The 15,205-nt window shown below is 34.9% G+C and overlaps 1 protein-coding gene across 7 annotated transcripts in view; it reads left to right on the forward strand.

The window, feature by feature from the left end:
* The window catches only part of JAK2 (Janus kinase 2), a 118,316-nt gene that overhangs the window by 31,923 nt on the left and 71,188 nt on the right, over positions 1-15,205 (forward strand). The window lies entirely within an intron of this gene.

Genomic DNA, 15,205 nt, shown 5'->3' on the forward strand with positions numbered 1-15,205 from the left:
ATTCCTGATTTGCTCTGAATGAATTAGAGTTGAAAATCATGAAAGATTGAACTTTGATTTGTAATCCAGTCTGAGATGATACATCTCTTCATTTTTTTATTATCATCTCTTCATTTTTAATATTAATTGATGTACATTTGTTTCGATTTAGCACTTTTCTCATATTTAAAGCAACTTTTTTATACCCTATGATTTGTGTTTGCAAACTGAATTGCTGAAATGTTAGAGACAAGGAAGCAAACCCTCTGTTATGTCAACTGCTATATCCTTAGCATCTGGAATAGTGCCTAGCCCATCACTAGTGTTGAAGTTTGAGAGAGCTCATTTGATAATGTCACTTTCCAGAATGTAGTTACAAATTGGAAAAAGAGAAATGGCAGGTGAGTGAGTATAAGTAGATATCAGTTTTTTTTTTTTTTTTTATTGACAGATCTGTTGGGGAACACAATTTTAGTGTAGAGGAACAAAGGTCCTTAAAGTATTCCAGAAGTAACAGTGTGTACAAATAGCCCTGGGATGGCTGGAAGTAAAAGACCTTCTCTTTCATAGTTAGCAGTGCCTTTAAAATGTTAAGGCACTATTGAGGAAGCAGAATGCCTCCTTCTAGTTAGCTCTTTGAGATCTGGGGCAAGAACCTGTGGTGTGCAGTCACTCATCTTGAAGTCACCAAAGATATGTCATTATTCCTGCTTTAGTGAGAAGTTAGTGTATTTTTGCATCAAATACTGAATAGTTCTTTTATTTATTTTTTTAAGATTTATTTATTTATTTATGATAGACATAGAGAGAGGCAGAGACACAGGAGGAGGGAGAAGCAGGTTCCATGCTGGGAGCCTGACGTGGGACTCGATCCCGGGTCTCCAGGATTGCGCCCTGGGCCGAAGGCAGGCACTAAACCGCTGAGCCACCCAGGGATCCCCTGAATAGTTCTTTTAAAGGTTGCTTGTATTTCCGTGGTTTTTGAAATGTATTTAATCCCTGTTTTCTGAGATAGTTTATTGATTTTGTTGACCTTTTAAAGAATCAGCCCTGGTTTCATTGATCTGTTCTATTTTTTTACTTTCTGTATAATTTATTTCTGCTGTAATCTTTGTTATCTTATGCTGGGTTTAGGTTTTGTTTGTTCTTTTACTAGCTCCCTTAGGTTTATGGTTAAGTTATTTGATATTTTTCTTGCTTCTTGAGTTAGGCTTGTATTGCTATGAACTTGCTTATTAAACTTCCCTACTTGGAGGAGGGAAACAGGTATCCAGATCCAGGAGGCACAGAGACCCCCCCCCCCCCACTCCTCCAATTCAACCCAAGGAAGTCTACACCAAGACACAAGTAAATGGCAAAAAATATCAATAAAGAAAAAAAACCTGAAAGTAGTGGAGAAGATACTGACATAAGTGAGCTAGCAGTACCACAGTGGTGCTGCTGGAGCGTGAGCAGTTCCTGATGGAGCTGACTAGACTTTTCCAGAAGTGTGGGTCGTTGGACAGTGTGTTCATCACCCTGAAGAAGTAAGATGGTTGAACTAAACCCACTCCAAGGAAAGGTGCTGTAGAGAGCTTTGAGCCCTCAGACAAGTGTCTGTTAAGACCTACTGATGGGAAAAAGATCAGCACTATGGTAAGCTCCAAAGAAGTGAACAAGTTTTGGATGGATACACATGTCCTATGGTATTAGAGGCTTTATCAGGCTTACTGGAACCTACTGAGAACTAACATGGATGGGCTGAAGAAGAGGGAGAAAAAAGTAGGAGTCAAAGAGCAAAGCAGCACAGTGAAGGGCACCAGATATCCTGCTTTCCCCAGCTAACCTCTAAATTACTATTTTTTCCTTTGGTTTTTACTTTCTGGCCACAAAAGTAGGTTTCTGGTTCCCCTATAATAACTTTTCATGCAAGATGAAGGTCATTTTGGGTGGAAGAAGGGCTGCATTGTTTACAGGATAGTTGTAAGAAGCCAAGTTTATTTTAGAATTGGCTGATTGGTCTGTGTTGCGTGGTTGTATATCTTGGGATTGTAAAGTCTCTGTAGCCATCTACGTGAAGAACAATGGATCATTAAACCTGTATTTATCCACCAAAAAAACCAAAACAAAACAACCAATACCACAGAAATACAGACAGTTGTTAACGGAATATTATGAAAACCTATATGCCAATAAATTGGATAACCTAGGAGAAATGGATAAATTCCTAGAAACTTATAACTTACCAAAACCAAAGCAGGAAGAAATAGAAAATTTGAACAGACTAATTACCAGCAATGAAATTGAATCCATAATAAAAAAACTAACCCCACCCCCCCACACCAGAAAAAATGCCCAGGACCAGAGGACTTTACAGGCACATTCTGCCAAATATTTAGAGTTAATGCCTATTGTTGTCACACTATTCCAAAAAACAGAAGAGGCAGGAAAACTAAATTCATTCTGTGAGACCCGTATCACCTTGATTCCAAGACCAGATAAAGACATCACAAATAAATAAATAAATAAATAAAAAAGAACTATAGGCCAATATCTCTCATGAATATAGATGCAAAAAATATTAGCAAACCAAGTCCAGCAATACATTGGAAAAATTATACCCTGTGTCTAAACAGGGTGCAAGGGTGGTAAAATTTTTACAGAACAGCCCGTGTGGTACATCACCTCAGTAAGAGAAAGGATAAAAACTGTATGATCATTTCAATAGAAAGCATTTGACAAAGTATAACATTCATTCATGATAAAAACTTCCTGTAAAATAGGTCTAGCGGGAACATACCTCAACATAATAAAGGCCTTTTATGAAAAACAGCCAACATCATCTACAGTGGTGAAAAACAGTTTTTCCCTTTAGGTCAGGAATAAGACCAGGATGTCCACTCTCACCACTCTTATTTAGCATAGTACTGGAACACCTAGCCACTAGAAGTCCTAGCCATAGCAGTTAAACAACATAAAGAAATAAAAGGCACCCAGATTGGTAAGGAATGCCACCAAAAACTAGACGTCACCAAAAACTACTAGAACTGATAAATGAATTCAGTAAAGTTGCAGGACACAAAATCAATGTACAGAAATCTATTTCTATATGCTACTAATGTAGCAGCAGTAAGTGAAATTAAGAAAAATAAATCCGGGGATCCCTGGGTGGCTCAGCGGTTTAGTGCCTGCCTTTGGCCCAGGGCGCGATCCTGGAGTCCCAGTATCGAGTCTCGCCTCGGGCTCCCTGCATGGAGCCTGTTCCTCCTCTGCCTGTGTCTCTGCCTCTCTCTTTCTCTCTCTATCATAAATTAAAAAAAAAGAAAAAAAAATCCCATTTACAATTGTACCAAAACTAGCAAAATACCCAGAAATAAACTTACCCAAAGAGGTGAAGGGTCTGTACTCTGAAAACTAAAACACTGATGAAAGAAGTTGAAATGATGCAGAGAAAGCTATTTCATGTTACTGGATTAGAAGAATAAATATTGTTAAAATGTCTGTACTACCCAAAGCAATATGTAGATTTAATGCAATCCCAACCAACAGCATTTTTCACAGAACTGGAACAATTCTAAAATTTGTATGGAACCACAGAATAGCCAAAGCAATATTGAAAAAGAACAAAGCTAGAGGTATCCCTCTCCCAGATTTCAAACTATACTAGAAAGCCATAGTAATGAGAACAGTATGGTACTGGCATGAAAATAGACATATAGGTCAATGGAATAAAACAGAAAACCCAGAAATAAACAATAAACCCACAATTATATGTCAATTAATCTGACAAAGGAGGAAAGAAATACGATGGAAAGTGTCTTCAACAGATGGTGTTGGGAAAACTGGACAATTACATGCAAAAGAATGAAACTGAACCGCTTTTACTATACACAAAAGTGAACTGAAAATGGATTAAACATAAAATGGATTTTATGTTTTTAATGAAACCATAAAAATCCTTGAAAAGAGCACAAGCTGTAATTTTTCTGACATTAGCCATAGCAGCATTTTTCTATATATGTTTCCTGAAGCAAGGGAAATAAAAATAAACTATTGGGACTACCTCAAAATACAAAGCTTCTGCACAGCAAGGGAGATAGTCAATGAAACAAAAAGGCAACCTACTGAATGGGAGAAGATATTTGCAAATGAAATATCTGATGAGGGGTTAGTATCCAAAATATGTAAAGAACCAACCAACACCCCAAAATCAAATAACCCAGTTAAAAAATGGGAAGAAGACATGAACAGACATTTCTCCCAAGAAGGCATACAGACAGCCAATAGATGAACAGATGCTCAACATTACCTATCATCAGGGAAATGCAAATCAAAACTACAATGAGGTTATCACCTTACCTATCAGAATAGCTAAAAACAACACAAGAAACAGATGTTGGCAAAGGAACCCTCTACTTTATTGTTTTAACTTACTAAATTTATATGTAAATTGAAACAGCCACTGTGGAAAACAGTGACTATACCAGTTTGCATTCCCACCAACAACGTGCAGAGGTTCCCTTTTCTCCACATCCTTACCAACACTTACTTTTTGTCTTTTTGATAATAACCAGTCTCATAGGTGTGATGTAATATATGTGTTTTGCTTTGCATTTCCCTGATAACTAGTGGTGTTCTGTGTCTTTTCATGTTCCTGTTGGCTGTCTGAATGTCTTCTCTGGCAAATGTTTTTTCACAAAGAGCTTACAGCCTGTGTTTTCTTCTATTTTATGATTTCAGGTCTTACATTCAAGTTATTACCCCATTTTGAATTTATTTTTATATATGGTGTAAGATAGTGGTCCAGTTTCATTTATTTACATGTAGCTAATTAGTTTTCTCAGCACCAATTATTAAAGAAACTGTCTTTCTCCATTATATATTCTTGCCTTCTTTGTCATAGGCTAATTGACCCTATATGTGTGGGTTTATTTCTGGCCTGTTTTATTCTTTTTTTTTTTTTTTTTTTTTAAGATTTTATTTATTTATTCATGAGACAGGCAGAGACATAGGCAGAGGGAGAAGCAGGCTCCATGCAGGAAGCCTGATGTGGGACTCAGTCCCGGGACTTTGGGATCACGCCTTGAGCCAAAGGCAGACGCTCAACCGCTGAGCCACCCAGGCATCCCTCTCTGTTTTGTTCCATTGATCTGTTTGTGTCTGTTTTCATACCACTACCATGCTGCTTTATTATAGCTTTGTAGTGTAATGTGAAACCTAGGAAAGTGATACCTCCAGCTTTGTTCTTCTTTCTCAAGATTTCTTTGGTTATTTGGGGGTCTTTTGTTGTTCCATATAAATTGGTAGGATTCTTTGTTCTAATTCTGTGAAAAATGCCTTTGGTATTATGATGAGGATTGCATTGAATCTGTAGATTCCTTTGGGTAATATGTACATTTTCACATTAATAATTCTTCCAACTTATGAACAAAATGTCTATTTTTGTTTTCAATTTCTTTCATCAATATATTACCCTTTTCAAGAACATAATCCTCATAAATTCAGGCTTTTCAAATTTAATCTCTTCGAATTCACTAACCTTAATTTATAGACTAGACAGGCGTATGATACAACTTAGTGAATATTCCATGTGCCCTTGAAGAGGATCTACATTCCACATTTGTTGGGTAAAGTATGCTGTAAATGTTTAATTGGTTAATGATGTTCAAGTCTTCAGAATTCTTATTTTTTATTTTTATTTTTTGAATTCTTATTTTTTTAATCTTTTATTTTTGTTAATTCCTACAGGAGTATTAAAGTTTCTAGGTATTATAGTTTTTTTTGCCTATATCTTTTTGCTTCCTGTGACATGAAACTATTATTACATGTGTATAAGAAGTCTAATATGTAAATATTTATTGTAGTTTCTTAATATCCTGTTTTAAGAGATGTCATGAAGATGATACTCCTTTTTTCCTTGAATTTTTTTTTATACGACTTTTTACATATTGTTCGGTTATCCAGCTTAAATTTATATCTTTGTATGGTATAAGTTGGAGATCAGGGTTTTTCTCCCTTATCATTTAACAGTCATTTGACTGAGAAACATTTATTAAAAAGGCCAATATTTCTTCACCAAAATGTAGTTGATACATCTAAGATAGGTTACCTTATGTGAGGATATTTTTTTCAACTTTATTTGTTCCTTTGGTCTGTTTTTCTGTACTTAAACGAATACCAACTTGACTGACTTACTCTGACTTCATAGTGAATCTTGATGTCTGGTAATGTAAATCCTCCAACTTAGCTCTTCTAGATTGTTTTGGCTCTTGTAATCCTTTGTTTTCCATGTAGATATTAATTTGTAAATTCCCGTAGCTGCTAAGATTTTAATTGAGACTGTGTTGAATCTATAGGTCAATTTAGAGAGAAGTTGATAATTGAATAATAGAGCTTTCCAATGTCTGGCCTTTATTTTTTCTAGCAATGTTGTATAGTTTTTATTCTTACAGGTATTTCTATAGACTTATTCCTCAATATTTACTCTTTGTTACTATTGTTAAGGATACTGTTTTTAATCTTGACTTTTTAAATTGTTTCTGGTATAAGGAAATCAAGTTTTGTATATTGATTTTGTGTGTACTATTCTTGCTAAATTCACTTAGTAATTATTAAATTTTTCTACATGTATAGTCATACCATCTGTGACTATGACATTTTTACTTTCTCCTAATTATTATACCTTTTATTTCCTTTTCTTGCTTTGTTGTGCTGACCAGGATGTCCACTAAAATGTTGAGTGGAAATCATGATTTTAGACATACTTACTAATTTTTTTAATTCAAGAAGAATGAGATCAGTATTTTACCACTAAGTATTTTAATTCAAGATCTTTCATAGTTTTTATCAGAATGAAGAAGTTTGCTTTTATAGCTAGTTTAGCTGAGAGTTTCTAATCACAAACCATTGTTGAATTTTATTGGAGTCAGTTTCTACATTTATTGAAGTGGTCATATATTACTTTTCTCATATGTTCTAATTGTTAAATTCTGTTGATTGATTTTTGAATGTTAAAATAACTTTGTATTTCTGTGACACATGAACCCAGTCCAGATTTGTTAGTCTTTTAAAATATTACTAGATTCAACTTGCTAGTATTTTATTATTTTTTTCATATTTGTTTATTAGAGATATTTACATATAATTTTTTTGTCACAACCTTATTTTGGCATATGTTTGTACTGTTAAAATATGTGGAGAAGTGTTTTCTAATTTCTGTTTACTGAAATAATTTGTGTAAGTTCTTTATTTTTTTTCTTGCCGATGTTTGGAGAAATTCACAAGTCAGTGGGCATTGAATTTTCTTTGTGGAAAAGTTTTAAGTTCTATATTCAATATTTTAGTAAATATTAAAATTTTGAAATTATCTTTGTTTTGATAAGGAATTTTCTGAGAGGAGACAAGTTTAACTTTAAACTTTTCTTCCTTTGTTTTGATAAGTTGTGTTTTTCAGAAAACATTCATTTTCTCAAAAGTTTCAAATTTATTGGAGGATATTTCTATATTAACATATTTTTAATATTGGGAGCTCTGGTAATGATGTTTACTTTCTAGTTCTTTGTATTGGTCATTTATGTTTTCTCTTTTTAAAAAATCAGTTATTTTTAGTGTTTTATCAATTTTATTAATGCTTTTTAAAAGCCAACTTTGTTTTTTTCTTTTTTCCTCACTGGTTTCTGCTCTTAAATATTTTTCCTTATGGCCCTTAGCTTAATTTGTTGTTCTTTTCCTAGTTTCTTGGTATGAAAACTCATCCTGTAATTTTGTTTAGTCTTTATTTCTTTTCTCACATAAAAATTTAAGACTAAATATCCTAGTAAATAAACACTTCTGCATTTCTTTCATATTTTTATCATTTAACTTAAAATATTTTCTGATTTCTTTTTTGCACTGTTGTTATTTAAAAGTATGTTGCTGGGGCACCTGGGTGACTCAGTTGGTTAAGCATCTGACTCTCGGTTTTAACTCAGGTCATGATCTCAGGGTCATGAGATCAAGCCTTGCATCCTCTGTGTTCAGTGAGGAGTCTGCTTGATATTCTCTCTCTCCCTCTGCCCCTCCCCTGCCCTCTCTCAAATAAATAAATAAATCTTTAAAAAAATAAAAGTATGTCACTAAATTTCTGAATATATCTGGGGATTTTCTAATCATTTTTATCTTACTGATTTTTAATTAATTAATTATTATTATTTTTTAAAGATTTTATTTATTTATTCATGGAGACAGAGAGGGAGGCAGAGACACAGGCAGAGGGAGAAGCAGGCACCATACAGAGAGCCTGACATGGAACTCGATCCAGGGTCTCCAGGATCACGCCCCAGGCCGCAGGCGGCGCTAAACCGCTGTGCCACCGGGGCTGCCCTGATTTTTAATTTAATCACATTGTGTTAAGAGAACATACTGTACAATAAGTGCATGTTATGATACTTTTATCAGTGTTCATAGTTTCCATAAGAAATTTTTAATTTAAGTGCCATCAATTCACATGCAGAACATTGTATTTTTCAATATATTTTTTCTTTTTGGTTGAAGTTATTGAGAATAGCATGAATTTACAGAATATTGAATATTACTGAGTATCATATGTCTTATTTTGCAATTAAATGTACTTCTTAATGAATTTTCATCAAATTGTGAAGACTGTTGATTTAGAGAATAAACAAACATAAAAGTCAGTCATTTTTATGTGATCTCAGTGTTATTTCTTCAGTTTTTTAAGAATCACATAAACTAATCATAGTGTATACATTAAGTCAACATTATGAGTCTTAAATAGAAAAAATAGTTGATTTGCTTCATTGTTCATATTTTGAATATATTCCTTTAGTATTTGTTGACAATTGCTTTATGGTGTCACATGTGGGTTTACTTTTAGGAATATTTCAGGTGATTTGAAAAGGATGTGTTAGTGTTCTCTTTTGGTTTAATTTTTCAGTGAGATATAGGAAGTGGAAAGAGTTGGAGTGGCAGTTCTGGTGATAGAGGAGAAAAGGTAAGGTGTGAGATAGTTGTTTAGGAAAATGGGAGAGTAGTTGGTATAAGGAAATAAAAGATTATAGATGAGCAGCACTAAAGGTCTATTTCCACTTAGAGTTCATGAGTTTAAAGATAGACCAATCTTAGTGTTTTCATCAGCTATATTTTACATGTATAGGTGGAAGCTCTGAGTACTTAAGAGTTAAAATTTGAACTCTTTTAGAGTTTCTGTGTTATATTTGGTGTTTTGACTGTATTTTTATCTGTGTAAGTAAGTCTTTTTAAAACTTAACTTTTCTCCTCTCAGAAGATTCTTTTACTGTGAACCTAGGCATCTTTAACACCAATGAAATTTCTTCTTTTATTTTTAAATGTTTTTTTCTTGTCTATATTCTCTTTTTCTCATCTAGAGCTCTCAGAGTTAGACTTCCTAGATTATTACCCCCTATTTTTTAGTTTTCTGCCCATATTTCTCTCTCTTAATCTAGGAAACCGAGAATTTGTCTTGAATTTGTCTTCCAAATTATTTGATCTCTTCAGTTGTATTCTGTGTTTTCATTGAATTGTTCTTATTATTTTGTAGTTCTCTACTTTTTAATGATCCTCTAATGATGCTTTATGTTTTCAAAATATTCTGAATCTCTCTGAGGATGCCAAGGAGAATTTTTAAAAACACTCTCTTTCCTGTATTATCTTTGTTTCTTCTGGAGTCAGCGGTTTTGCTGATCATTTTTGCCCTCTTTTATGCTTTCTTCCTTTACCCCCAATATATGATGATCCTTTATTATCATGGCATATTTATGCTTTTTGTATGTGTTTGCATGTTTGCAGACAACTATTTTTAATGCTTGTTAATGCCTTATTTTGTGTATTTTGTTTTATTATTACTTTTTATTTTTATTTTAAAAGATTTTTATTTATTTATTCATGAGAGACACAGGCAGAGGGAGAAGCAGGCTCCTCACTGGGAGCCCGATGCAGGACTTGATCCCCGGACTGGGATCATGCACTGAGCCACCCAGGCATCCCTCTGTGTGTATTTTAGAGTTTTTTTATTTCTTCCATTCTGCTGACTGTCATCTGTTCCTGTCTACTTTTAATTTTTCGTCAGTTCTTTGAAGTTTCTGATTTTGCTGATAGCACTGTTTCTTACTTTTCCAAGCCCTGACTTTATTCACATATACTTTTTATTTTACTCTTTTCTATCCTTTTAACTTTTGTCCTCTTTTTCATATATTATGAATTTCACTGTACATTGTTAATATGCTTTTAAAAACAATTGTTAATTGTCTCAAAGAATTTAAGGAAAGAAAAATAGAATGTTATAGTTACCTACATATTTACTATTTTTTGAGTTCTTCATTCCATTCTACAAATCTGATTTGCATCTGTAATCCAGAGAATTGTTTTTTTTTTTTTTTTTTTTTTAGCATTTCTTAAAGTTTTTTTCTATTTTTTTTTGTGAGGTCTTTTCTCTCAGCATCCATTTATCTTAAAATGCATTTGTTTAGCCTGAATTTTAAATCTTTTTTTAAAAATTTTATTTATTTATGATAGTCACAGAGAGAGAGAGAGAGGCAGAAACATAGGCAGAGGGAGAAGCAGGCTCCATGCACCGGGAGCCCGATGTGGGACTCGATCCCGGGTCTCTAGGATTGTGCCCTGGGCCAAAGGCAGGCGCTAAACCACTGCGCCACCCAGGGATCCCCTGTTTAGCCTGAATTTTAAAGGCTATTTTTGTGGACTATAGAATTTTAGGGATAAACAGCTCCTTTTCCTTCCCAGCAGCCTATTGTAGTCTTCCAGCCTCCATTATATCTGAAGAGATGTCAGTTGTTAAGTCTTATCTTGGCTCTCCTGTATGTATGTGGCTACCTTTAAGATTTTCACTTTGATTTTTAGTAATTTGATTATGATATGACTAGCTATGGATTTTTATGAATTGGGGCTACACGAACTATTTGTATTCGTGGTTTGAAGTTCTCAAATTTAGAAAAAAATTTAGTGAATATTTTTCCAAATATTTCTTCTGTCTTGTTCACATGTGTAAGATTGCCCAATATTGTAGAGGTCATATGGTTTCTATGTCTTCATCCATTTATCTTTTAATGTAGATTCTTTTACATGTATATTATATAAACATATTTTATAAAATAAATTCCAATTGAGTTTGCTATCAGTCCATTTCTACATATTTTATCTCTTGACTCTACATCACGTTTCTTTTTTTTTTTTTTAATTTTTATTTATTTATGATAGTCACAGAGAGAGAGAGAGAGAGGCAGAGTCACAGGCAGAGGGAGAAGCAGGCTCCATGCACCAGGAGCCTGATGTGGGATTCGATCCCGGGTCTCCAGGATCGCGCCCTGGGCCAAAGGCAGGCGCCAAACCGCTGCGCCACCCAGGGATCCCACTTGTTTCTTTTATATTAAGTTTCAGTTGGTTGTTGTGTCTTGTGGATATCTTGTATAAACTCTGGATAGTGTGGATTTTAGTCTTTCTTCAAAGTGTAAAGTTTGTTCTAGCAGGTGGTTCACCTTGATATCCTGTGAAGGCTTGGTGTTAGGCTTTGTTAGAACTATCTAGTCCAGTTTGCCCTTCTTTTTGATATGTGGCTCTTATTCCTCAAATGTGGCTTTTCTGGAGTTGCAGTGAAAAGCCTGAGGTATTTACCAGTTCCTTCTGCACCCAAACGGATTCTCCAGCACCAGGTAGCTAATGAAATCTCTTACATCTTTTAGATTTCCAGGTAATGCCTCTCCCTGGACTTTTTAGATTTTCATCCTATACATGAGAGTTCAAGAGTCAGCCTCTTGATTCTCGCTTTTTTCCCAGGAGTCTGCCTTCAATTTCTATCTGTTTAGCATCTCCAAAGTTTTTTCCTTGATTCTTCCAGCCAGTAAGACTACAGTCTTTTAAATAAGAGCTCTGTCCTCTTTTCCACTAATCACTTGGGCACTACAGAGACTTTTTAGTTCCCTCAGAATAAAAGATGGATAAATGTGGACCTCATTCAAAAATGTGTAAAGCAGCAGTCTTTATTCTCCTTCCATTTCATTATCAAAGGGCAGTCTTCATTAAGTGTTTTTCTTTCTGTCAAGGGTCACATCTCCTCCAGTTGCTGTCTGCTTTTGTTCACTTGCCAATGTCTTCAGTGTTTTTTAGGATAGTTTGTTCTGGAGTTTGTAATTGTTATTGTATGGGTTTGTATAGGATATCAAAAGCATCCAGATCAGGAAGGAGTAAATATGTGTGTGTGTACACACACACACACACACACACACACACACACACAGGAATATTATTCAGCCTTTAAAAAGGAATACGTATTATTTGCAACAGCATGGAAAAACCTCAGGGGCAAGTGAAGCAGTTGGAATGATAAATATTGTATGGTACCACTTACATTTGCAATTAAAAAAAAACTAACTCTAAAACAGATGGTAGAAAAGTCTTGCTGGGGGCTGGGATTTGGGGGAAATTGATTAAAGGCTACAGATTTCTTGCTTATAAGGTAGATAAGTTTTGAAGATCTAATATGATGACTATAGTTGTGAACATTATATTGTATAATTGATATTTTCTAAGAGAATAGAAGTTAAACGTCCTCATTGGAAAAAAGTAGTTTCGGGAAGTGACGGAAGTGCTGACTCAATGATGGGTAATCATTTCACAATGTGAACAATGTATATCATCATGTTGTATACTCTAAGTATCTTACAGTTTTGTCAATTGTATCTCAATATAGTGGTAAAAATTTTTTTTTCAAATAAAGGCTACAACTTAAAAATCACTAAGGCCTCACTGAAAGATCTTCTAAAAGACACATTTCAGCAGAAAAAAGTTCAGAAGGAAAGCTAGGATCGACAACAAATTGACGAAATTTTTGCAGATTTGCCCCTTAATGGCTAAGAGTTCATTTTACATGACTTCCTATAATTAGGTAAAAAAGAGACTGTGATAATTACAAGAAATTTTTTTAAATTTTGTATTTTTGAAAACAAATTTCAGTTATTTAAATTTCTGTATCCAGTTGCAGGTGAACTTTAAAAATCTTGTGGTTCTGGGCAGCCCTGGTGGCCCAGCAGTTTGGTGCTGCCTTCGGCCCAGGGCATGATCCTGGAGATCCGGGATCGAGTCCCATGTTGGGCTCCCTGCGTGGAGCCTGCATCTTTCTCTGCCTGTGTCTCTGCCTCTTTCTCTCTCTGTGTCTGTCATGAATAAAAATAAAAATTAAAGTTAAAAAAAAATCTTGTGGTTTTAACAACTGCCTGTTTCTTGTTTCTCTACTCACTGGAAGTCCCCTGTTATACGAAGAACTAAATATTAACTCTAGTATTTTCTCTAGTATAGTAAGGTCCTTGAAGTTAGATACAGGTGAATTTCACCTTGCACTTCACTTAATCATCGTTTTTACCCCCTTTAATGTCTGTACTTGGTATAGTGCTTGGCACTCGGTAATTGCTGTATGTGTGTACTTGCTATTATTTTCTGCTTTTCCCTTTATATGACTCTGCTCATGTTATAAATGAGTACATCTGTGGGAAAGCTTGTCAGATTTTTAGGTCTTTCAAATGTCAATCTCATGTTTTAGATGCTAGCTAGATCTGGTGAATTGCCCTACTTCCATTTCTGAACAAAAATGTGTAAAGCAGCAGTCCTTATTCTCCTTCTGTTTCATTGTCAAAGGGCAGAGTCTTCATTTCCTTATTTCCATTAATGGTATTATAGATCTCTCAAACCTGGAATCCTCCCACCATCTTTTATTTCTGGCTTTAAAAACACTTTTTAAAAATTTGAATGTAGTTGACACAGTGTTGCATTAGTATCAGGTGTACCGCATAGTGATTTAGCATCTCTTATACCTTATGCTGTGCTCATCACAGGTCTGACCTTCAACACTATTACACTATTGTACACTATCACAATATCACTGACTATATTCCCTGTGCTATGCCTTTTATTCTTGTGACTTCTTCATCCCATAACTGGACTCCCAGCTTCTCTGTATTCTGTTAGTTACCAGATTGCATGGATTCTTGCTGTTATATTACCATTCGTCATTCAACTGTTGTGGTTTCAGTTCAGGATCTTACTACTACCTAGACTATGGTAGTAGCTTTCTAACTGGTTTCATTTCAACTTCTTAATTCATCATTGACTGTAAGATAAAGTTTAAATTATTTGATCTGATTTATTTTTAAGTAGGCTCCATGCCCAATGTGGGGCTTGAACTCAGGACCCTGAGATTAAAAGTTGCATGTTCTACCGACTGAGCCAGTTGGATGCCCCTTAAATTCTTTGATCTGACATTCAGACTATTCTTAATACTATACCGTAGCAATTAGGATTACATTGATTTACAAATAATATGTTTGGTGGTAGGTAGATGATTCTGGATATTGATTCAGATGCTTAAGTTTGCCCGGTGTTTTATTCTTTTCACATTTCCTTCCTAGTTGGCTTCATGGTTTGATTGTTTGTTTATTTACTTATAGATTTTATTTATTCATTAGAGAGAGAGGCAGAGACACAGGTAGAGGGAGAAGCAGGCTCCACGCAGGGAGCCCGATGTGGGTCCCGATCACAGGACCCCAGGATCACGCCCTGGGCCGAAGGCAGGCTCCAAACCACTGAGCCACCCAGTGATCCCTTCTTCATGGTTTTAAAGTGACTGCCCTACCCTGTATTTATGTTTAGAGGCAGGTAAGAAGAAAGTGAAGGGGGAAAAGCAAAAAGGAAGCCAAGTCAGCTTCCTTTTAAGGACTGTTCCTGGAAGGTACCATCCAGCAACTTCCACTTAAATGTCATTTGTTGAAACTGGTTCAGGTGGTTATGCATCTGTGGGGAAATAACAGTTCTTTAGGGGTATGTTGCTCTCCCCGACAAAATTGGGCCCTATCAAGCAAGAAGGAAAAATGTATTTTGAGTATGTAATTTCAGTCTTACCACAAATATCTGTATTTTTAATTGTTTCCTAAATGGTATAACTTCTCAAATATTGTACTTCAGCCCAATAAATTAGAGTAGATCTTTTTACCTTCCTACTTCTCAGCACAGTTTTACTCTCCTGGAATGTTGTTCGTCTTTCATTCACATAAATCCAGTCTGTTGTACAGAATCAGTTTTAAATATGACCTCCTCTAATAAAACTCATCAGTTTAAATCCAGTTTGAAATGTTATTACCCCCTCCAGATACCAATAAGCAATTGTCATAGTAATTCATTTACTGAGAATTTATGTTACCCTGGATCTCTTATCCTATTGCCT

The sequence above is a fragment of the Canis lupus genome, chromosome 1 (assembly GCF_003254725.2).
Source record: "Canis lupus dingo isolate Sandy chromosome 1, ASM325472v2, whole genome shotgun sequence".
NCBI lineage: Eukaryota > Metazoa > Chordata > Mammalia > Carnivora > Canidae > Canis > Canis lupus.